The 25,045-nt window shown below is 49.4% G+C and overlaps 1 protein-coding gene across 22 annotated transcripts in view; it reads right to left on the bottom strand.

The window, feature by feature from the left end:
• MSI2 (musashi RNA binding protein 2) overlaps positions 1-25,045 on the bottom strand; it is a 397,399-nt gene that overhangs the window by 254,407 nt on the left and 117,947 nt on the right. The gene's annotated exons all lie outside the window — the stretch shown is intronic.

Genomic DNA, 25,045 nt, shown 5'->3' with positions numbered 1-25,045 from the left:
CCACAACCCCAAGCACAGGCTGAGGCATGCTCAAGCCCACGTGAGCGAGCGCTGTGATACACGCAAAAGTAAGCACATGTAACTCCATTTCAGAGTGCTCCCCACCCCCTACCAGTCCTAGAGCAAAAGGAGAAGGAAATTAAATAATATAAACTGTTCAGGGGTCAACGTTGTGGCACAGCGGGTTAAGTCACTGCCACAATGCCAGCATCCCATATCGGAGAGCTGTTTCCAGTTCTGGCTGCTCCCGTTCCTATCCAGCTCCCCGCCAATGTGCCTGGGAAGGCAGAAGAGGTTCCCAAGTACTTGGGCCCTTGCCACCCATGTGGGAGTGCCAGAGTGAGTTCTGGGTTCTTAGCTCTAGCCTGGCCCAGCCCCAGCCATTGTGGTCATTAGTGGAGTGAACCAATAGATGGAAGAGTCCCTCCCCTCCATCTCTGCCTGTCAAGTAAGTAAATACTTGAACTAATTAAAAAAATGTAGGGGGGCCAGAGTTGTGGCATAGCAGGTGGGGCCACTGCTTGAGACACCAGTATCCTATTTGGGAGCTGGTTTGAGCCCCAGCTGTTCCATTTCTGATCCAGCTCCTTGCTGGTGTGCCTGGGAGAGCAGCAGAGAATGGTCCAGCTGCTTGGGCCCTTGCACCTACATGGGAAACCTGAATGAAGCTCCAACTCCCATCGTTGTGGGCATTTGTGGAGTGAACCAGTGGATGATTCTGTCTCTTGTGCTCTCTCTCTGTAACTCTGCCTTTCAAATAAATGAATAAATCTTTTTTAAACAATAATGAAAGTGTTCAAAAAAGGAGTCAAAAAATCTTACATGGAGGAGCCAAAAGTTAAGGAAATAAACTTCATTCTGGAGACTTGGTATGAGCAATATGTCAGGGTATTTTGGTTTCAATGTCCAAGTAAAAGCTTGAGACATTCAGTGGGTGCTAGACCTCACCAGTTTGGCCACAGAGACGAAACACACGATGTCCCGCGGCTCTAGCGTGTCCCGATGCAGGATGCCTCGGTTTAGGGACCACGGCTGCCCGGATCGCTTCCTCACTGAGCCTCCTCACACATTTCCCAAGTGACTAAATGAACCCAGCCACCCCCAACGGACAGCCTCAGCTGAGCGACACCAGGGTGGCAGAGGTGACCAGCAGGAGTCTGAAAGGCACAGGACACCTGGCATCTGTGTCTAATGTCTAAGCTCTGGGTGTGACCCTGGATGGGACTCACACCCTCTGTTCTTCATCTTCTCCTCTGCACTGCAAGGAGCTGGACCAGAGTTCCCAAACAAATCCACGAGTGTGCTGGCCGTGATGGCCGTGATGGTGAGAGGCTTCCCAGAGCTCATGCCTGAGCTTGGCAGCTCCCATCAGGGCCATGTCACCAGAGCACACAGGCTGACCCCAAACTGGAACATCCTTGTAACGGTCTTTCTACTCTAAGAGACATCATCCTGGTGACTGCACACTGCCTGCCACTGTCTTCCATTGCCTCTGAGAGCCATACGGAGATTTGCTCATGTGTTTAAAGCTGTGGTTTACTTTTTCTCATCTCTTTTCAGATGAATGGAGGATTAGATGATATACACGAGGACACTCCCTGAAGATCCCATCAGTGTCCATATCTGTGAAGCGCCAAGGACCTCTCATTAACCAGGGCACCTTACTCTTGCTTCTTGCCACCCAGCTCCCTCTCCCACACTCCTGACAGCTCCCTTGTGTAACAAGGTTCACAGGAACAGTAAAACTCCATCGAGTCTTCTCTAGATCTAAACCTCTCCCTGCACTCAGCAACTGCCAAATGTTACTAATGTAACCTTCTTAATGTATTCATTCAACAGACACATTAAGTGCTAGGTGCTACAGCTTACATTCTAATAGAATGTGGAGTTTAATACGCTATAAAACGGAGATATAATAATTAGCCCAACACACAAGGTTCCTATTAGGGATAAATTAAATGGCATATGTCAAAGTGTCTAGTGGAGTACCGTGTAGACAATAAATGGCCACTGTAACTGAATCCAAAGTCAGCTCCTAAATTCATCCTTCAAGTTCAGAATAAACGTGGGATAGAATACATTCTATAAAAAGTTGAAATATCAACTCCTATTGTGCCATTCTCTGCCACTACAATGTCAAAAACACTTTTCTACATCCCTCGGTGATTTCAGATGGGGCAAAGACTCCCAATAGCTTCATTTTAGAGTTTTCATTCCTTTTTTATGTTTTACCCCAGCCAAGTAATGAAATATCTATAAAGAAACACTAACGTGATCTGCAAACATGCACTAGTGGAATTTTCAACTTAAAGAAACTCTGGAGAGGCATCCTAAACAGGGAACCCCATGGTCTCATTGACGCGTTGTTCAGAGGCAGGTGGGTACAGCGCAGCCCTTATCTCTGTGCCAAACGCTCCTGTGGACCCTGAGAAGTCAACGCCCACCGTGTTTTCTCTCCCAGTACAGAAGTCAACAGGATGTTTATTCCCCAGTAACAGGCTAAATGAAAAGGGCACTTCCTAACACCTTTCACTCTTGCCTCATAGTCATAAACATGCCTAGGGAGAGCCCTAAAGACAGAGGCAGACACCAGCCATAAATCTACTCAGTCCCAAAAAAGCCTTTAAAACACTTTTTTTTTCTCAGCAGGATGAGAAATACCAGGCCCCAGGCTGTGCACCAAAGTGCTGGAGTTGCTACAACATCCTGTGCAGGACCAGCTGGCTTGCGTGATGAAGCCCACTCTTCCTCATGGCACTACAGTGAGGCTGGCTTTCTCAGAGCCTTCCACATGCAAGAATCCCAGAGGGCAGCTGGGCAACACTGCTCACCCATGTCTCAGCTTCTGGAGACGAGCACGGTGACCCCTCTCACCAGGGGTGCACGCACTCAGGGAGGGGGAGTGGTCTGCTTTGGCCAAAAAGACTGTGGACTGCTGGAGGGTTTGCATTCTAGTGAGGACTGCAGGAGGCAGAGGACCCTAGAGTCGCACAGCCTTCTCTTCTTATCCCTTCCATCTGCATGGCTGGGGAGGAGCCAGAAAAGGACACAGGCGGGTGTACAGCCTCTCAGTGGAGCTAAATGAAGAGCTTCAATTGCTCATCAGTACTAGACAAGGTTCGCGTGCACATGTGTGTGTCTGCACGTGCACATGTGGATGTGTGTACGTGTCCCAGGTAACTCCAGTCCCACTTTTCAGTCTTGGCTTCTCATTGCTGCAGGTACCATCCAGCACTCTAGGTGCTTTAACCTTCTTCCAGCCTTAGAAAGAGTAAGCACCTGCCCCTATACACCTTTGCATTATAAAAAGTCCTCTCCACCCACCAGTGAAGAGAGCCATTTCTGTTTTCATCCTCTGTTAGGTCCTCTTGGTAACTGCTTTCTATCCCCAGTCTTCACATTGGTACAGGGCCCTACCCACTGCAGTACAGGAAAGCTGGCAGCTGCACCCCAGAGGCTCAGAGGGCCCCAGTACATCCAGAACCAGAAAGAACCATCTACATATCCCCAGACAGAGCTCACACCAAAATCCATGAAGGAAGTGATCTGTCACGTGAGTTCTTCCCCTCATCAGACGCCAGATCCCTACTCCAGGGGCCTGTGCCAGTTGGGACAACCCCTCCCAGCAGATGGCCCTCTGAGGCTGAGGGTATCACCCTGGGAAATGACGTGTGTGGGTGTGCATACTCCTGGCCGTGTGTACCTAAAATTCAAGTATCACTGCTGTGGAGCTTTGCATCTAGACCCGTAATTTAACTAAAGACCACTGCTCTCCACACACCCCTTGGCTCCACAAAGAAAACCCCAGCACCCATGCCAGTTCAGAAAATTGCTGTTTACACACACAAACTGGCCAAAGCCAGCAGCTAACTAGAGCTGCAAAGCACACTCCGCCTTCCTGCCTCGAACCAGACAGCTGGCTCTTTTATGAAACTCTAAAAAGTTCCCTTTTAAAAAATGTGCTTCCATCTGAAATAGTCAGAGTAGGGCCAGTATTTATATTTTTATAAAATAGGATAAGGCAAACAGGGTGTTTGTGTGCCTGTGTGTGTTGAAAGCAGAGCAGGGAGAGAGGAGTTCAGAAAACAAATTATTTTTTAAAAGATCCTGAAAGGAAAAACTTAGCTCCAACAGCACTGGCCCAAAGATAGTAGTTATTACCACAAGTATGTGTATGTGTGTGTGTGTGGTTGGGGGTAGAATGAAAAACCATGTGAATATTTCTTAATCCTGACAAATACGTGGTGAGGCAGGAAATGGCTCTGGAGAGAACAAAATGGGTATGAGAGGGGTCCAGGGAAATCCAATCAACTTTTGCTATGATCATGCTCCTGAAACATTCTAAGTCACCTTAAGGAAAAGATCTGTGTCAGGTTCGCTGCCCAGGAACATGGGCTGGTTTACAGGTGCACTCTCACCTGCAGAGAGCCCAGGGAAGATGCTGCAACGCTACCACTGGCTGGGACCCCGCAGCCTTTCAGTCCATGCTGCCTACCATGCAGATGAAAAATCAAGTCCCATTGAGATGACCTGTGTGCCAATGAAAGGCAAGGTGAGTAGTCAGGCAGACAGTGTCCTTGGGACCCATTCATTACACCGAAAACAATCAAGCAAGCATCACTGATGAACAAAAGCACTCAGCAGATTCAGAATCTGGGATGAATCCCAGGGCATTTTCCACCATGCACTTTCCCCCTTGTTATTCTGCACTGCAGAATTCAGCCCCAAGCCTTATATGGCAAAGATACCAACTGCAGCCCCACAACTTCCCACATCCAGGGTTCCATTTCCTGGGACGTTTCTTCCAAAGGACATATCCTCTGAAGTCCTCATCTCTCCCAGGATTTTTTCCCTTCCTTTCCCACAACAGGAAACAGCCACTGTTACTACCACCAGCACTGTCACCATCACCACCACTACTGATCCCTTCATCACATCTGAATCCAGTATGCAAAATCAGAATGTTGATCAGATACTGGGAATCTTCTCCCAATATTTCTAGGATCAAATATGGAAAAGGCACTGTGGTGCACTGAACACAGTCCTCCTCAATCCCAGGCCCACTAAGATTCTCAGAGGGAGATCTGATTTGAAAACAGGGTCTCGTAAAAAAAAAAACTATTTATTTATTTGAAAGGCAGAGTTATAGACAGAGAGGGAGAGAGGGAGAGAGGGAGAGAGAGAGAGAGAGAGAGAGAATCTTCCACCTGCTAGTTCACTGCCCAGATGGTCACAATGGCCAGGGCTGGGTCAGGCTGAAGCCAGGAGCCAGGAGTTTCATCTACATCTCTCACGTGGGTGCAGGGGCCCAAGGACTTGGGCCATCTTCTGCTGCTCTTCCTAGGCCATCAGCAGGGAGCTGGATTGGAAATGGAGCAGCCAGGACACAAACCAGTGCCCATATGGGATGGGTGTCACAGGCAGCAGCTTTACCAGTTGTGCCACAGCTCCTGCCCCATGGAAATAAACAGTATCTTTACTTATTAAATACTTAAGGATCTTGAAAGGAAGCCATACTAGATGTGGGGTGGGACCTACAGCCAGCAACTGGCGTCCTTTAAGACACAAAGAAGGGGCTATGGGAAGATGGAAGCAGAGCTTGGGCTGATGCGTCCACAGTCCAAGGAGGACCAAGGATTGCTGGCACTGGGGAGAGGCCTGGGGAGAGGCATGGGTCAGTTCCTCCTGCAGAGGCTCTCAAAGGAGCCAGCACTGCCGCCATCAGAGGCATGCCTGTTACGTAAGCTCCCAGGTACAGGGACTTGTCACAGCAGCCCGAGGAACTGCTGAGTGGACCAGAGGATTCGAGCACTACCTTGCTCTCACTCGCAAATAAAAACATTTTTTAAAATTCTTGCCCTTTCCACTGACACCGTTCATTTGTGCTGGTGTTTAAAATCTTCCTCTCAACAGAAAGACGGGGAAAGGCGAGAAGTGGGGGCATGGTGAGGAACCAGTCTGACCTCTTCTTTTTCAATTTTGAAGGAAAGACACAAAAACAACAGGCCAGATTTTGCTGGTGGGAATGTAAGAGTCCAGCTTCTTTAGAAAAGTCTAGCAGTTCCTCAGTTACCATTTACCCAGCAATGCCACATACAGAGGTATGTACCCAGGAGAAAGTCAAGCATACTTCTACCAAAACTTCCACCCAAATGTTCACAGCAGCACTGCTCATCACAGCCAAAAAGTGGAACCACGCAAAATCCACCACACCTGAATGATTAAACACCATATGGTAGAACCACGGGGCAGAATACTAGGCAGCCATAAAAATGAATGAAATGCTGTCTCTTGCTACAACATGGATGAACTGTGAAAACAGCAATGCTAAGTGAAAGATGCCAGTCACAAAAGACCACCTATTACATAGCTCCATTTATATAAAAGCCCATGGTAAGGAAATCTATAGAGATAGAAGGCACAAAGGCACTTCTAAAAGTTCATGGGAAAAAGGAATTAAAAGATAAGTTTTAATACAAAACAGGTCCAGAATCCATGCTGAGTTAATTTCATAATATGCATCTTTTTCTTTTTAATATTTATTTATTTGAAAGGCAGAGTTATAGAGAGGTAGAGGCAGAGAGAGAGAGAGAATCTTCCATCCACTGGTTCACTCCCTAGATGGCCACAACAGCCAGACCTGGGCCAATCCTAAACCAGGATCCTGGAGCTTCTTCCAGATCTCCCACATGGGCGCACGGACCCAAGGACTTGGGCCATCTTCTACTGCTTTCGCAGGCCATAGCAGAGAGTTGGATGATAAGTGCAGCAGTTAGTTTTGAACAGCACCCATACAGGAACCTGGCACTGCAGGCAGCAGCTTTACCTGGTACACCACAGCGGCAGCCCCATAATATGCATTTTCCATTAACTTTTTGAAAACTCTGCAGACAGTAGTTGCCTACTGGGGGTGGTGATGGCTAAAAGGTATGTGGTTTCTTCTTGCGGTGATAAAAATGTTAAAATTGACTGCGGCAACGGGTGCACATATCTGAATATAATAGAACCCACTGAATTATACATTTAAGTGTGTAACTGAGATATGCATCTAGCACAGTAGCTAAGATGTTGGCTGAGATTTCACCATCTTATATCGGAGCCTAGGTTCAAGTCCCAGATCCTGGGGCCGGCGCTGTGGCGCAGCAGGTTAACGCCCTGGCCTGAAGCGCCAGCATCCCTTATGGGTGCCAGTTAAAGACCTGGCTGCTCCACTTCTGATCTAGCTCTCTGCTGTGGCCTGGGAAAGCAGTAGAAGATGACACAAGTCCTTGGGCCCCTGAGACCGTGTGGGAGACCCAGAAGAACTTCCTGGCTCCTGGTTTCGGATCGGTGCAGTTCTGGCCATTGTGGCCAATTGGAGAGAGAACCATCGGATGGAAGACCTTTCTCCCTCTCTCTGCCTCTCCTCTCTCTGTGTAACTCTGACTTTCAAGTAAAATAAAAAAAATCCCAGCTCCGATTCTGTTTCTAGTCTCCTGCTAATCTGCACCTTGGGAGGCAGCATGTGATGACTCAAGTACTTGGATCTCTGCCATCCGCATGGGAGATCTGGGTTGAGTTCCTGATTCCTGGAGTTGGCTTGGCCCAGGCCTGGCTATTATAGGCATTAGGGGAATGAAACACTGGATGGAACACCTCTGTGTGTCTGTCTCTGTCTCTGCCTTTCAAATAAACAGAAGATAAATACTTTTTAAAAATAAATAGATAATTATAAGGTATTTGAATTATACTTCAATTAAACTATCTCCTTCCTCCTCCCCTCCCCACACACTCTAAAATACAGACAGGCTAGAGAGATCCCTAGGCCAAGTTTATGAATGAGACCAGGGCTCAGAATTATCCCAAACACCCAAGAAAGTACATCCTCTCTGCTGCTCCCTCTGCTGACCCCATGTGTTCCAAGTCACCCATAGCTGCCCACTGGGAAAGGGTGTAACAATCTTTTATGTTGCCAATCGCAGAGCTCAACTTTGGAGGAACTGACAACAAAAAACCTCAAAGGTTTCTCTGAGCTCTTCCTCCCAGCCTATAGCTATCATCTAGGGAGCACTAGGGTTCAGGTTCTAATTTGGCATTCCCTCTAAACAGCTTTAAAATTAGGAGGGAAAAAAATAGCCATCATCTATGTGGAGCTGGGCTGTAATTTACACACAATTACACGACACAGGTATTAACACTACCTCTGATTAAAACAACAATTCACCTATGGGAGAAGGTAATCTTGTGATGACGTTGTCAGGAGGCCTGGGCAGGGAGCACAGGCCCCTCCTCACTCAGCCCTCTGCCTGGCTCCCTCCCAGACTCATTTTAAAAATGCTCCTTCCTCTTACCCTTGGGCAGGAAGCTGCAGCCGCACGGTGACCTGTCCACAGATCAGTATCAGAGAGTAATATGCTAGACAGTAGCACTGATTCCTATCGGGGGCTTGCGGGGCGGTGGGAGGGGCTGGTAAGAGAAAAAGGTACAGAGATGAGCACTGCCTCGCAAGGCACAGGAAATTAAGGATGGTGACGTCCGCGTCAGCAGAGGCTGAGCGAGGGGGCTGGCTGCTGTCAGGGCTGCCCTGAGTCCACAGGTGGTTTACCTGTCACTCCATCCTTCCTGGGGCCCCTGACCCGCCAGTGCTCGCCACACGATCAGCTGGACTCACCGCGGGGAAGGCCCCAAGACTTGACCTGTGTTCAAATGACAACCAATACCTCAAGATGGTGGTATTAGGCAAAATTAAATTCCTCAATCTGTGAGGAAGCTGAGCAAGTCTGCAGACAGAAGAGAAGCTTCCATGGCTGCTGCTTGACAGGCTGAGAAAGATGGGCAAAGAAAGAGGCAGATAGGGTACTGGGGCTGGGACCTGTCACTCCATAGTGAGAGCCCAATGTGCCCCTGGGGGAACTCCTCTGACAAAGCACAGGATGACCCACGGCAACAGAGAGGACCCTGGAAACAGCAACATGGACAGTTCTGGGGTCCCTGGCTACAGCACAGAAGTGTCAAGAGAAGAGAAGTGATCCGAACCAAACAGTTCTAAGTTTAAATTATCTGATACTTGTCCACTAGTTTTTTTCCAGCCTATCTGTATACACTAAGACATGCTAAATAACTGAATCAGGTTAAATAGATAAGGTCAGTTCAAGTCTGAGCCTCACTCTCCCCTTGCTTTCCTAAGATTGATTGATTGATTTGAAAGTCAGAGGGACAGAGAGGGAGAGACAGAGACATCTTCCATCTACTGGTTCTCTGCCCAAATGGCCATGATGATTGGGGCTGGGTCAGGCCAAAGCCAGGATTCAGGAGCTCAAGCACTTGGGCCATCTTCCACTGCTTTCCCAGGTACAGTAGCAGGGAGCTAGATCAGAAGTGGAGCAGCTGGGACTCGAATTGGCAGTGTTGCAGGTGGTAGCTTAACCTGCTGTGCCACAATGCTGGTCTCTGCTCTCCCCTTCTATAATTGCACATAATACCCTGGCCTAACTAACATGGACAGATAATGCCTGTGACAGGGGAACTGAGAAGACTGTACATCCTCTAACAGACACCAAGTCTCTCCAACAAGACACCACCCTCCAGAGACACCAAGGAAACCCAGTCCCCGAGCCTAAGTCCTGAAGTACACAGCTTCCTCGGGGCCTCTCCCTCTGGCTCCAGCTCTTCTCACCAGAAGCCAGTCCAAGCACAGGCAGTGACACCAGCCATGGTGATAAGTTCAGAACTTGCCACCACCCAATGGCGCTTGTCACCAAACATTTCAGGTTGTCTGGGTAACAACTACCAGAGGACAGGTTTCTACCCTGAAGTTCAAAGTTCCTTGGACCCAGAAGTAGAGCCCTACTCCTTTACCCACTACCTTACAGGGCCCCAGTCCTTCCCTCAACAACAGTTTAGGGACCGTCAAGGGCCGGGCTGAGATGCCAGGCTGGGGAGAAGTCAGGTGAAGCCATGCTGGTCAGGAGCTTCCGAGGGTACCACTGTCTCCCACGGAAGACTGCTCAAGGCGGGGATTCTGGAACCCACCCTTCCCATGAGCGGGGAGCCACCTACAAGAGCGAGGCCTATTCCCATCAGCAGCAATCTGACCTGCTCTTCTGGGTAGAGGGAGAACAAAACCATTGCTGGTACGCAGGCTCTCGAGTCAAGGTGTCCCAGCCCCCAAACCCTCCAGCTGATTTCAGGAGAAGAACGGCAGCCTTAACCCTTAGCCTTGATTACCTTCATTACCATATTTCAGATGTGCAGGCAATCAGTTCCTGATGAGCAGGTTTCACTTAATCCACACGGTGTGGAGAGGCTGCGAGGCGCTGACGCTCTCACAGTGCAGGGCTGCTCAGCCCTGGTGCAGAGCGGCTTGGCCTTGAGGATGCCTAGAACCCACTGATGCCCAGGCCCCAGCCTGGGGATCCTCATGTCATCGCTCCACAGTGAGGTCCAGCAGCAGGATTTTTCCAACACTCCCCAGAAGATTCTGATGTGCAGCCAGAGCTCTCCAGGCAGCTGCTTCTGCCAGGGGGCCCCAACAACAGCAAGGCTGCCCTTTCTGAGCATGAGGGGACAAAAGGCGGAAGGGGGCAGATGGAGTCTAGGGTCTCCCAGGGATGGCAGCCTTGAGCCCCAGCACAGCCCCCACCCATGTCATGGAGCTGCTGTGACCATCCCAAGAGATGAGGACGTTACTGCACCAGCACACAGTAGGTGCTCCAGAAACACGTGCTGAATCCCAGCAGAGCAAGAATGATGACCAAGGGGGTAAGAGCAAGTCACAATCATTCACTTCTTCTCTCTTCAAACATGTTTTGAGGACCTACTATATGCCAAGCATGATGCTAGGCTCAGTGGATGTAAAGTCACAGACCTTATCTCTGCTCCAACAACACTCAATGTCAAGGGAAAACTGTGTTGTCTGTAGCATCATAGAGTTTTAGGGGTACAGGGCTAGGCAAGACCTGTGGTGTGAAGCTCAGCAGCGGTTAGAGAGGAGAGAAAGGGGAAAAGGTCTCCCTCTGAGGTCTGCTAGTGGTTCCAGAAGACAGCAGTAAAGGGGCTATGGAATACATGGAGCAGAGCCGCCCAGGCTGAACAAGGAGGGCCCTGTAGGTCAGGCCAGGGAGGCAGGGCTCAAACAGAAGCAACTTTTAACCTGCTTGATAGGAAAAAACAGGGCCATTGAGCATGGGGAAGGTGGGAAGCCTGGGTTATTTTAATGCTTCGATGTTGGCCAGGAGACGTGGGCAAAAAAAAGAAAGGGATGGACTGATAGGAAGATCTCTGGACGTCAGTCCTCATGACCAGCCTGTGACCTGGGGTCAGCTCTCCTGTCCACATCTCCTGCTCTGCCATGCTACTCTCCCAGAAACAGGCAGTGGTGGGAGGGAAGGTAGAGGCAGGGCGGCGAGGGGAGGCAGAAAGTGAGATAAGCACATGGCACCCTTTGCACAATGGTCTTGGGAAACACACTTGGCCATCTGTTAGGTCATAAATAGTGCCTGTCAAGGAAAGCAAGACATGCACACACACCCTCCCCCACCCCAGCCAGGTTGTGCCGATCTGATCCTTTCCTCCCCCTACAAGTAACTTCCCTTCAAGGAAATGGGGAGACTCAAAGAACTGTTTGTGGTAAGAGAAGCCAAAATCATGAGCAAGTCTCTCTGCTTTTGAACGAATGGCTCACCTCCTCAAAATATGGGAGGTGATTTTTCTAAACCCAGGAGGGCCTTGGAAGCTGCAAAGAATACCAGATCTGACACTTTTCAGATGGGAAGGTTGGATTCCAATCTCAGCACCCCAGGCAGGCTGAGTGATACAGTAGAAAGCAGAGGATCTTGAGAAATCCTGTGCTGCCATGTGTCTACTACGTGACTAAAGCACCTGAATACCTCTCAACTCCAGTTTCTTCCTCTACAAAACTGGATTAAAAGAGCTAGCACATGAAATATGCCTGGCACGGGGTTGGAACAAGAGACACCCACTAAGCGACTCTTCTCTCTCCCAGCTACCTTCCTACCCTGCCAGTGACTTCACCTCTGTTCTCTGTCTGTGAATAGGGATCAAACCATCCCTGCCTGCATCACAGAGCACACAAAGAAGGAAAGGCACTTGGAAGAGGCACAAAGCACACTCTGGACATGTAACAACTAATTATTATCAATTCTATTGCACTTGGATTTTTGTGGACACCACCCTGAGCCAGGCCACCTCCAGCAACAGCTCTTGGCAAATGTGGCATTCTAGGGACTAAAGATGCTTTAGGAAAACAAAGGCTGTCTCCATGCAAGGCTGCATCTTTATCTGCTATAACCTCAGCTGCTCCTTACCCTCAAAAGAATAGATGGCTGCACATTACGAAGGCCATTCTGTGTGAGAGATAAAGCTGCCCATGCCACAGAGGTAATATTTCTCTGCTACACCAACATCCTAATCCATCCACGCTCACTTCGTGCCAGGAACATATTTCTATAAATCTTCACATAAAAGAAAACTTTATTTTCCAGTGGGATAAACAGAAGAGAAAAGGCAACAACAGACACAGAAAAAAAAATCACCAATCAAACCTCGGCCTGCCAGGAACTTTACTAAATGTGCAGTGTTACAGATGTTTTATAGCCACAATGTCTGTTCTATTTAAAACACTTGCACTCGGCCAACCAAACAGTGAAAAAGAGAAAAGGGAAAGCTACGTTCCCCCATGCGCCCCACCTGGCTAACTGGTCTGGCCTGGCTGTTTATTGAGGCAAAGAGGCAACAGGGGACCAGTAGCTGTCGGCCAGAACATGGCAGGCTCATTTTGTAGCTGACTCTGGAGGGCCGTCAAATCACACACAGCCCGGCCAACAGCACGTGGCTCTCTCTGCGGGGCACTTCTGCCTGGAAGACCTGGGGCTTCTACAGGGAAATCTCCCCACACCTGACAGGAGAGGAATCAAATCTAGTTCTCTTCCCAAAAGGAAGAAAAATCCGCCTGGTTAAACCTCATTTGTACAAGCAGTACTCATTCACTCCCTCTACAAGCATCTGTTGAGTGTCTGCTACATACATGGGACTGCTACATACAAGGAACGCAGAGGCCCATCAGCTGCAGTCAGGATGCTCCCACTCTACCCAGAGAGAAAGTTCCATGAGGCAGGAGAGCCATGGTTTCTTCCAGATGGAAGTTAAGGAACTTTGTCAGTTTTGTTTAGCCCTGTATTCTTAGCTCCTAAAAGAAGACCTTGTACACAGGAGTCACTCAATTAACATTAATTGGGAGTTGGCATTGTGGCATAGTAGGTAAAGCCACCACCTGCCACACCAGCATCCCCCATGCATGGCGTTTCATGTCCTGGCTGCTTCACTTCCAATCCAGCTCCCTGCTAATGGCCAGGGATAAGAAGTGGAAAATGGCCCAAGTACTTGGGCCCCTGCCACCCATGTGGGAGACCCAGATGAGATTCCTGGCTCCTGGTTTCTGCCTGTTCCACCCTGGCTATTGCAGTCATTTAGGGAGTGAACCAGCAGATGAAAGATTTCTCTGTCTCTCTCTCTCTCTCTCTCTCCCTCTGTCTCTCTCTCGAGTTACATATCAGTTGAACTACTGAGGACCTGAGTGTTCCCTGCTCCAAATTAATTTGATGGGTCAAGGTCCCTGGCACCTTATTTCCTCATCTCCTCTCTTTTCCCTTGGGTAATTCCAACCACTCTTTGTTGCTAAGCTGAGCATGAGCTTCTAAAGCAGATAAAAGACTTTGTTCCTAAGAAGAACCAAAGTCAAAGTTCTCCACAGCCACTCGGGACACAAGGAGAAAGGGCTGATCTTGCAGGCCCCATTCACCTTCCCTAGTCTTAGACACACACAGCGGGCATCTTTATGTATAAAAAGGACACTTGGTGACTGTTAACAGTAAGTCAATTAAAAGGTCAAGTATAATAGGGAGAATCCTCAAACCACTGGTGTTCAGAGATTCTGTGACAATTTCCCTGATTAATTCTATTCAACATCACCCTAGTCTCTATGAGGTCCTGGACCCCAAACTAAACATTTAGTCCTGTGCCCTGGGAGATGTCCCAGAGGCCTGAAAAATATACACAATGGCGGGGTACATAAGAGAGACAGAGGGAGCAGAGCCTGGGAAGGCTTCAGAGAGGAGGCACTTGACAGGATGAACAGGAGTTTTCCAGAAATCAAGAGGAAAGGAGAAGCTGATGGGTGACAAGGACAGAGCCAAGGAGACCACAACCAAGACCATCCCCAAGCAGACTGCATGCTACTGACTGCGGGGAACAGTCACTGGTTTTAAATAGGGGACTAACATGCTTAGCTTTGTGCTTCGGGTAAGTCATTCTGTACAGGATGATCTGAGGGGTGGAAAGGAGCTTTTCATAACAGTTCAATGTGAGGGGACCCTGAAGTAAATAAAGCAAGGACCTTTTTGCATAACACAGCAGGACAACATATACAAGAGAAGACAAAACCACCAAGACTACATAAATGGCCAGACACAGAAATGAGGAAGAGAAAGGAGTCTTGAATGTACTGGGTGGCTGAGCGGACGGTGGTGTCATCAGCTGAGGTAGGGAACTCAGAAGCAGGTGTGCAGAGAAAATGCGTGTGTTCCCTCTGGGGACGTTCCACTCACAGTGCCACAGGACAATGTGTGTATTTGTTCTGACACCAACGAGAAAGCCAGGACAGATGACCCAGGTGGAATTCACCAATGTGTAGGGAGCCACTAAAATCAGGGGGTGGATGTTTTCAGAGGGTGGGCTACAAGAAAAATAAGACTCAGGAGGAATCCAGTATCTTTTGGAGATCCAAAGCAAAAGACACTAAAGGAGAGAAGCAGGAGAAACTACTGTGCCAGCTGAGACACATGGTTCCATAGTCTACGCCCCTTGACCTTGAGTCCGATGAGCCTGTGACTGCTTCAAGCAATAGAGTACAGCAGAAGGTATGGTATGACTCCCAAGTCTGGGTGGCTGATAAAGGTACTGTGGCTTCCAGCTTACACCTGAAGCCCTGAGCAACCACCAGTAAGCAAGAAGTCCCACTCCTCTGAAGCCACCATGTTGTAAGGAAGCCCAACCATACAGAGGAGCAGGTGCCAAACACATGCGTGAACAAGCCTTCAGTTGATTCCAGCCCCTTGTGCTCCAGCCACTCTCAAATTTCAAGTCTTCCCAGCTGTGGTCCCAGGCATGGGAAAACAGAAACCAGCCATCATTACCATCCTCCATCCACACTCCTGACCCACAGCTCCCACGAGCATAATAAAGTGGTTGCTTGGAGATGCTCAATCTGGAGGTACTTGGTTATAGAATAACAGTACCTGCAGCACAGAAGCTAGGGCATTCCAAACAGAAGGGGCTGGTCAACAGCATCCAGCAGCAAAAAAGATGCTTATAAGATGAGGAATCAGCTATACACTTCACTGGGTCCTGGTCTCAGGACGGTCGGGGTGGTGCCCAGTCTAGCATTCTAAGGGCAGCTCACCAGCAAACTCGGAGCTGCGCTCTGAGCTGTTCTCCCAGCAAACTCTAGGGTGCCAAGCCCTAAAGTGACTTGGCAGCCACTGGTTAGTCATGAGACAACTCACAACCAGCATTGGAAGATTCACCCACAATCGCGACAATGTCCCCAAGGCACAACGGCTGTGCTTGCAGTGGTCAATTTGGTTAATTTTAAAAGGTTTAAAGGTTTCCACCCTTGAGGTGAAACTTTACTATTTTTTAATATCTGTTACGACTATAGATGTCAATAAGAAGATAAGCCATTTTTTTTAAAGATTTATTTTATTTATTTGAAAGACAGAGTTACAGAGAAAGTAGAGACAGAGAGAGGTCTTCCATCCATTAGTTCATTCCCCAAATGGCTGCAACGGCTGGAGCCAATCCAAAGCCAGGAGCCAGGGGCCAAGAGCTTCCTCCTAGTCTCCCACATGGGTGCAGGGACCCAAGGACCCAGGCCACCCTCCATTGCTTTCCCAGGCACATCGGTAGGGAGCCAGATCAGAAGTGGAGCAGCTGGAACTTGAACCAGTGCCCATATGGGATACTGGAACTGCAAGTGGCGGCTTTACCGGCTACACCACAGCACCAGCCTCTAAGCCATCTATTTTAACAGCCTTTCTCTTTTTAAAAAATTTTTAAATTTATTTGACAGAGTTAGACAGTGAGAGAAAGAGACAAAGAGAAAGGTCTTCCTTCCGTTGGTTCACCCCTCAAATGGCCACTACAGCCGGAGCTCCATCGATCCGAAGCCAGGAGCCAGGAGCTTCTTCCGGGTCTCCCATGCAGCTACAGGAGCCCAAGCACTTGGGCCATCCTCCACTGCCTTCCTGGGCCACAACAGAGAGCTGGACTGGAAGAGGAACAACCAGGACTAGAACCCAGCGCCCATATGGGATGCTGGCACCACAGGCGGAGGATTAACCGAGGGAGCCATAGCACTGGCCCCACAGCCTTTTCTTGTCCTTGGCAAATGTCTTCCTTCTCTTCCCAGGCAAAATTTTAATTCTTGGGGTTGGCATTTGATGTGGAGGTTAAGATGCCACTTGGGACAAGTGCATCCCATACTGGGTAGCCTGGGCTCAAGTCTCAGCTCTGCCTGTGATCCCAACTCCTGCTAAGGCACACCCTGGCAAGCAGCAGCTGGGAGTTCAGTAGTTGAGTCCCTGCCACCCACATGGGAGACCTGGATGCAGTTTCTCTCCCTTGGCTTCAGCTGGCCCAGTCCTGAATATTGCAGGCCTTTAGGGAATGAACCACCAGATGGAATATTTCAATGTCTGTCTGTCTGTGTCCATCTCTTTCTCTGTTTCTCAACCTTTCAAATAAATAAATACTTAAAAATCAGAATTCTTAAAACTCAGGATACATCTGAAACTTTGATCATCATGCGGAGTTGTTCTCCAAGCAGCATCAGCAGGTCAGGTCAACACATATCCTATCCAGCCATCAGTCTCCAGGTCTTTGCACTTCGTGGGAAATGAAACATTCTCTCCACACTTAGCAAACCCCGTCCTCCTCTTTCTTCTCCCTTATTCCTGCTGCTGACAGCCCCCTGCTCCCCAGAGGCTTCCATGTCCCACTGCTGATCCAAGTCAAAGGAAGGAGCTACAACACAGGGCCTGAGCCTCTTGAGACCCAGCAGCATACTCATTTTGCACAGAGACTCAGAAACAAGTTAAGAGGCGGGCAGGCGCTGTGGTGCAGCGGGTTAACGCCCTGGCCTAAAGCACCAGCATCCCTTATGGGCGCTGGTTCGAGACCCAGCTGCTCCACTTCCTATCCAGCTCTCTGCTATGGCTTGGGATAGCAGTGGAAGATGGCCCAACTCCTTGGGCCCCTGTACCCACATGGGAGACCCGGAAGAAGCTCCTGGATCCTGGATCCTGGCTTCAGATCTGCGCAGTTCTGTCCGTTGCAGCCAATTGGGGAGTGAACCAGCAGATGGAAGACCTCTCTCTCTCTCTCTCTCTCTCTGCCTCTCCTCTCTCTGTGTAATTCTGACTTTAAATAATAAATAAAATAAATCTTAAAAAAAAAAAAAAGAGGCAGTGTTACAACTACCCCCAGGGAAGACCTCAGCTTACCACATTGTGTCTTTCCCAAAATCTCCTCATAGGACATTTGCATCTCTTAATCAGCACAATTTCTGAGAAGCGAAACGAACCCCTATGGGATGAGCAGAAGCAATACACTAGGACCACTGTGGGGCAGTAGGAGGGGCAATGTTGTGAACAGGCAGAAAAGACATCTGCAGAGACATAGAAAGCCATCAGTGCCATCTTCAAAGCCCTGAATGACCAGCCTTATCTTCCTGCTCTTCCTCCTGTCCTCTGAGCACCAGCTCTGACCACTGCACACCCTGCCACGCCCCAGGCCTGCATTCAAGCTGCCCTTCATCCAGGAATATCCTGCCCCGTCTTTGCTCCTATCACACGTCTCCAAAGCCTCAGCCTCAGTACAAATGTCTTCGCTCACACGACCCCTTCACCCCTGGCCTTCCTGGATCACCCTGTTTAGCACGTCAACCCCACCCCCCACCCCAGCACTCTCTGGACTCTCTCCTGGCTTTTCATCTTCTAATACACTCTGTAATTTACTTACTGTTATTTATCACCTGTCTCCCTCCCACCATAAGCTTCGTGAGGCCAGGAATGCTATGTGTTTGGTTCACAGATATATGCCCACCTCCTGAGCCATAAATAAATAAGTATCTGCTGAATGGTTGAACATTCTAAATCATCTCCCAGCCCCCTTCAATCACTATCCATGACTCCTTTCTCTATAGCCACACAGCATATAAACCATTTCTGAATAGTGACACCTCACTTCTTCCTACTTCCTATGATCACTAGGTACTTACCCATTAGGGTTAAGCTCCTTGAAGGCAGAGACCATCTCTTATTCATCTCCGTATCCCCTAAAGCATTGGCAGTGCTCAAGTCTATCATCTCAGAACTTAAAAATCAAACTGCATGGAAAATAGGCAAGGGACACACTTGCTAACTAACTCCAATCCTGATCCCTGCTTCATTCCACAGTATTTATCAGGCTTTGCTTGTGGGCAGAGCACAGTGCAAAGACCTGAAGACACGTGAGAGGCACATCTTCAATGACCAAGATGACAGCCACCAGCCACAGTGGCTACCACACAGACTTAAATTAGCTGAACTTATGTACCATGAACAGTTCAGTTCCCCTAGCCACATTTCAAATGTTCAGGGGCCACATGCCTTGGAATGAGCATTTTTTTCATCACAGAAAGTCCTATTGGACAGCAGTGACATGGACAGTCCTTGCCCTCAACATGTAACCCACCAGTGAGGCACATTGGACAGGAACAAGAGGGACCAGGAACAAAGACATACTAACCAGTCATTAAAAACCCAGGAGAGGGGGCTCAGAGGTGAGGGCTGCTGCCAGGGGGAGAAAGGACAAAAGTAGGAGTGGCTTCAGGAAGACAGAGATACCTGAGACCCTTTATAAATGGGTGGGTTTGTTAAAGGCAAACTGAATGGAGAGTACCCCGGAAGCCTGGAGTACAAGGACCCACAGGTGGAGAGGCCAGGGGGTCATCTGAGGAGTCATGTGTGAACTGAGCTGGAAGGGCTGCATGAGGCCAGATTCCAGGCAGGTCAGCAGCAAGGTGCATGCAACCTGGAGAAGGGAGCAGAGACACAGAAAGCTCTGGAGGCAACTGGAAGAGAGCTCCTGACGGGCAATGCCACCACAGGAAGCGGACGCACAGTCGGAGACAGGCGTGGGGGCAGCAGGCGGACCAGGCAACTCCTCACCCTTGGAGCCGGCGGGCGTGCAAATCCAAAGCACACAGTCCCCTGGCCTTCTGAGGCTGTGAACAACTAGACGGTAAACCGCCCTTTGCTCAGTGGGGGGAGGGGGCAGTGAGGAAGCTCAAAGACCAATGCGTTTCACACAATAAAATGTGAACCCCCTCACCCTCTCTGATTAGATCTTGCATCAGTCAGACTGGTGGACGTCTCTAGACTCATTCATTAGTCTGCCCTAACTTTACTCTCTGAGCAGGCCAGAAAGATGCGGGTCTTCCAAGATCCTACCCTGCTGGTGAGCAGAGCTCCTGACCAAAACCAGAGTACAGCTGGCTGCACCTCAGAAGCCACGACTGACTCGAAGAGGCGCACACCTGCTCAAGTTCTGCAGGCTTGTGCTCACAGCCCCACTTGGTTACCTGCGGCGGCAGCAGGCTACGGATGCATTTATGCACCCTCTGGGGGTTCAGTGTGCAGCCACTGCAGATGCCAAACGGGGGCTTAACCAGGCGCTTACTATGCAGGGCACAATGTGGCTCACACTACCGTGGGCGGCATTTCAGTCAACAGCTAATAAAAGGAGTGCAAGGCGGCAAAAGTCAACCCAGCATTTCCTGGGGCTCAGGCCCCTCCTGCCCCCCACCACGGGCACCCTTGTGACAACTTGTTTCTACCTCCAGTTAGCCTAGTTCCAGCAGCAGATAGCCAATATGCTGGGCCCTCTATTCCAGAGCCTTTTATCTGATATGCACATACTTTGCAGGAAAGAAAGAGAGGAGGAGAAAAGAAAGGGAAGGAAAAAAGGGATTTCTAAGGCAGCCAGGCTGGAAGAGGAAGAAGACTGAATATGGGCAGTACTCTAGACAAAGACGGCTCTGGAAGGCCCTGACAACCAATGAACATGTGGCTGCAGGAGGGCCGGGGAGGAGGGTGTGAGAGGGTCAGGGCCACGTGGGGGCCACACTCTTCTCCCCATAATGTCCAGCGTCCCCTTATCGCCAGGCTGCAGGACACAGTGGGGCCTGTCGCCGCAGCAGGACTAGACTGTGGCAAGAGGTAAAAGGAGGGAGAAGTCAATCTGAGAAGTAACTTCCTGACAGGCCGACAGCTGACATTCTCAACTGAACACAGGATGTGCCAAGAAATTATCAGGCCTGGCTTTTCTCTCCCTGATAGATGACAAAGCAGAAAAAAAAAAAAAAAAGAAGAAGAAGAAAGAAAGAAAGAAAGAAAATGAAAAAACAACCACAGCCACACACGTCTCATAAATCACGATTTTTATTGAATGCTTTGCCACATAATAGCAACAGTCCAATTGAATAAAGACACCCTTCCGTAAAACGCCTGGGAGAGCCCACAGCTCCCCCAGCCCAGGGCGGGCGGGCAAACGGAACTTTGAGCCGCAGAAAGGTTTAGGGAAAGCAGATTGTGTAGCAGAGACAGGTGGTGGTTTTGCTACGTTACTTTCAAAATACCAGGCCTCAGAAGTTGGGAGAAGTGGGGTGAACCAAGAACAGAGCCACACAAGATAACAACAAGTGTACGAGGGAAGGTGTTAGGGTTGGGGTCAGAAGGGGCTGGGGTGAGGACGTTTGATGAGGAAATGGGGAGTAAAATAACTGCTTCCCGTGAGTCTGCAGGACATCTGCGAACACGGGACGGCAACATGAAGAGGGCAGTTGTGGTTGACCCTGTCGGAGCATTGCCAGGCTTGGGGCGTTCCACACAGGCCACAGCTTGGCCACTCACAACGGGTCACATTCTGGGACCTTAGGGGTGTGAGAAAAAAAGAGTGCAGCTTTCCTCACAAGAGACTGCTTCATTTGGGAACCCTCTTTCCAAGTGACCCACACTCATAGCCTGAAACACCAACACTCCTAAACCCGGTAAGCTAAAAAAGAAACTAAGAGAGTAGGGTCAATTCTTGGTATCCACAGGGGATTGACTCTGCAACTCCTCTCAGATCCCAAAAGGACACTTGAGTCCCTTAAAACAGCCTAGCATTGGGCCCGGCACTGTGGCCTAGTCAGTAAAGCCACTACCTGCAGTGCATGCATCCCATATGGACGCTGGTTCAAGACCCAGCTGCTCCACTTCCAATCCAGCTCTCTGCTGTGGCCTGGGAAAGCAGTAGAAGATGAACCCACGTGGGAGACCCAGAAGAAGCTCCTGGCTCCTGGCTCCAGATCGGCCCAGCTCCTGCCGTTGCAGCCATTTGGGGAGTGAACCAGTGGATGGAAGATCTCTCTCTCTCACACACACTCTCTCTCTGCCTCTGCCTCTCTGTTAACTCTACCTTTCAAATAAATAAAGAAATCTATAAAAAAAAAAAAGGGGGGGGGGTGGCTACAGTATTTGCATACAACCCAGGCACATCCTCCTGAGCACTCCATCATTTCTGTGTTACCTGTCACAACATGAATGCTATGTAAATACTTGTTACAATGAATTGCTTAAGCAACGGCATGTTCAATCCAGATGTAATTTTTTTCCTACATATTTTCAATCCATGGTTGGTTGAATCCATGGATGTAGAACCCATAGACATGGAGGCTGACTGAGATTCAGTAAGAAATTCCAACAAGGCCCCAGTCTCTCAGGCAGCGATGAAGTCACAGGATGAGGGACTTTATCTAGTTCCACCCCCTTCCTGCTCCCACTCACTAAAACAAACTAGCTGCCCTTCAGTAAAGAGGAGGACACTGCGGCATTTGCTGAATCCTGGGAGTCAGGAGTGTGTTAATGGTCAGATGCACATGATGCACTCACGGGAGAGATGAATAGTCACCGGCACAATGGCAAGGCACACGGCCCTGCCCACAGCAGGCACTCCACAAACACTGCTGGACCAAACTGTCCAGCAGCCCTGCTCACCTGTCCAGAGCCCCAGAGTCCCTGCCCTTTCCCAACGTGGAATCCCAACTGAGTGGCCAGCACCAGTGATGCAATGAGAGTGAATTGCTGGCCCTGATTCAAGTCACAGTTAAAGATCATCAGAAACCAAGAGCTGAGATTAGCCTTGATCCATTTGCGCCTTCTCTGACTCCATTCCCAGTAACTTAAAAAAAAAAAAATTCTGGGGACCGATCACATTATGGTACAGCCGATTAAGCCTCTGGCTGCCACACCAGTATACCAAGATGCCATATGGGTGCCAGTTCATGTCCTGGCTGCTCCACTTCTGATCCAGCTCCTTGTCAATGGCCTGGGAAAGCAGCAGAAAATGGTCCAAGTCCTTGGGTCCCTGCACACACAGGGGAGACCCAGGAGAAGCTCCTGGCTTTTGCTATTGTAGCTATTTAGAGAGTGAACCAACGAATGGAAGATCTCTCTCCAGCTATCCCTCTCTATCTGTAATTCAGCCTTTCAAAAAATAAATCTTTTTTTTTTTTTTAAATGCAGTTCTGGAGCAAAACGACACCTAGAATAGCCACATGCTTCCCCTCCCTGGGGTGTGTGTGGGGTTCCATATTCGAAGGCAGGTCTTTGCAGCAAGTGTGTGCTAAGGAAAATGGCAGAGACTCATGATAGTGGAAAGCAATGGAAATGTCACTTCCCCAAAAGCTGAAGATGTAGATTGGGAAAAGTTAATACTTAGCCAATCAGCTGGCTGGGGGTTAGGAAGATAACCACCAGCCTCAGAATATTTATTTCTGCTGCCTAATTCCAGGCTGTGAAAAAGCACAACCTGGCACAGCAGCTGGGGTGCTCGCTTAGATAACATTCCTCATCAGACGTCCTGGGTTCAAGTCCCAACTCTGCTCCAATCCCAGCTTCCTGCTGACGCACACCTTGGGAGGCAGCAGGTAATGGCTCGGGCAGCTGGGTCCCCACCAAACGTGTGAGAGACAGGGGTTGAGTTCCTGGCTGCTGGCTTTGGCCTGGTCCAGTCCTGGCTATGGCAGACATTTGGAGAATAAACTAGCAAATATGAGAGCTCTGTCTTTGTTTCTGACTCTAAAATAAAATAAATAAATGAATAAAAATTAAAAGACAATGATGACCTTAGAAACCAGAGCACCAGTGAAGTCACCTAGCAGAAGTTTCTCCAGCACTGGAACACAGAACCCTGAATGGAGGTCACGGTCTCAGTGTCAGTTCTTGACCCACCATATGGTGACTTTTGGGAACTCCTTGCTTGGGACAGTAGGGGTCTGAGTGCTGGCAGTAGAGAATGCAGCACTGGGGGGCGGTGGTCCTATGTCATGCTGTGACCTGTGACTTCGGAAAACACTTGTGGGAAGGAACAGTATCGATAATAAATCCTCACTGGAAACTAAGTGTATACAGCAATGAACTGGATCCATACCTGCATTAGGTCCCAGTTCTGCCGCCTGCCTGCTCGCTGTTTAGCCCTGAGCAAGGCACTTCTCGTGGAGCTTTACTTTCCGCATCTATGAAATGGGACAATATCCCTGCAATATTTTGTGGCTTTGCTGCAAGGATCAGATCAGATGGTACGTGAATGTGCTTTACAAACCTGAAAAGGCATTGCTTACCTGTTGCCAAGCAACTCGCCCACCCCCCAAGCTCCAACACACAGGATTCCTATCTCAGACACCCTGTAACAGGGCCCCATGGGAAACCAGAGAGCAGAGACTCTAATCCCATACTGGCGTCAATAGCTGATCACCGAGAGAGAAATTGCTCAGGAAGATAAGCAAACTCACATATCATCTAATTAAAGCAAGCAGGCGAGCACAAGTTCAAAGGCGGGACAGGCTGACTCAGCCTGCTGCTCCTGGGTAGTCAGATCAGGAAGCAACAAAGGGGGCTGGTGTGCCCTGGCTGGGGGGACAGATGTGCTTGGCTGGCCGGCCACAGGCACAGAAGGAAGGGGAAGGGAGCTGCCCAGATCTCTGTACTCACCTCCTATTTGTACTGTACATATACCTCACTCCCACCAGGACGCTGCACCTAAGGCCCCCCCAACCCCAGTCCCCCAGAGTGGCCTCTGCGCCTTTACTCTCGAAGGGCGGGCCTTAAGTACACCGCCTTGAGTCATTCCTGAATTCTTAAGGAGAGGATGTGATAATGTGACATCACGTTCTCCTCCACCTCGGCTATTCCAAGAAGCCCTGTCAGGCTGAGCAGCGCCACTCCACACCCCACAAGCTCCTGTCCTCTTTGGTGGCGCCTAAACCACCACTGTCATCAGCACTGAACCCTGAATCCCAACTCCACTTCCATACGCCCAGCAACTGCTTTCCAGCAGGGCACCAGCGCCCTGAACAGAAAACCAAACGCCTCTGGGTTATTTTCTGCGGTGTCCCATCCCCTGTCCCTTGCTCTGCCCTTCTCCCCCAGGCATGATCGCGCAGGTTGCTGAGACCTGCTGGCTGGGCACTGACGTCACTGATCGTTGCACTGAATTTCTGATCCTGACTCTCTTCCTTCTTCTCCCGAAAGCCTCACTTCTACTGAATCACGCTGCATGCTCCTGAATCAGTCTCACAGTTCAGTAAAGGTGCTACATTAAACCAGCCAAATCTAAAAGTGGAGTTGTGTAAATACTAGGCACTCAGCTGCCATGCCGGGAAGCAGGCAGTGACCGGGAATACACTGGATCTGACAGGGAGTTTTCAGGAGAGCCCTGGGATTCTCCAGAGATGCTAGAGCTGTGGAGACCAGGATGATCCTTCACACTGTGTGCAGGACTTGTGTCCTGTTTGCCCTCTTGCCTAACACACATCACAAATGTTAAGTGTGCACAACCTAAACACCTCTGGATTGGAGACTGGCATCTTAAAAGTTTTAAATTTTTTAAATGTGAGAGGCAGAGAGAC

This window comes from Oryctolagus cuniculus, chromosome 17 (genome assembly GCF_964237555.1).
Source record: "Oryctolagus cuniculus chromosome 17, mOryCun1.1, whole genome shotgun sequence".
In the NCBI taxonomy this organism is placed as follows: domain Eukaryota; kingdom Metazoa; phylum Chordata; class Mammalia; order Lagomorpha; family Leporidae; genus Oryctolagus; species Oryctolagus cuniculus.
The sequence above is the reverse complement of the archived record's forward strand: the minus strand, read 5'-3'. Positions and strand labels throughout refer to the sequence as shown.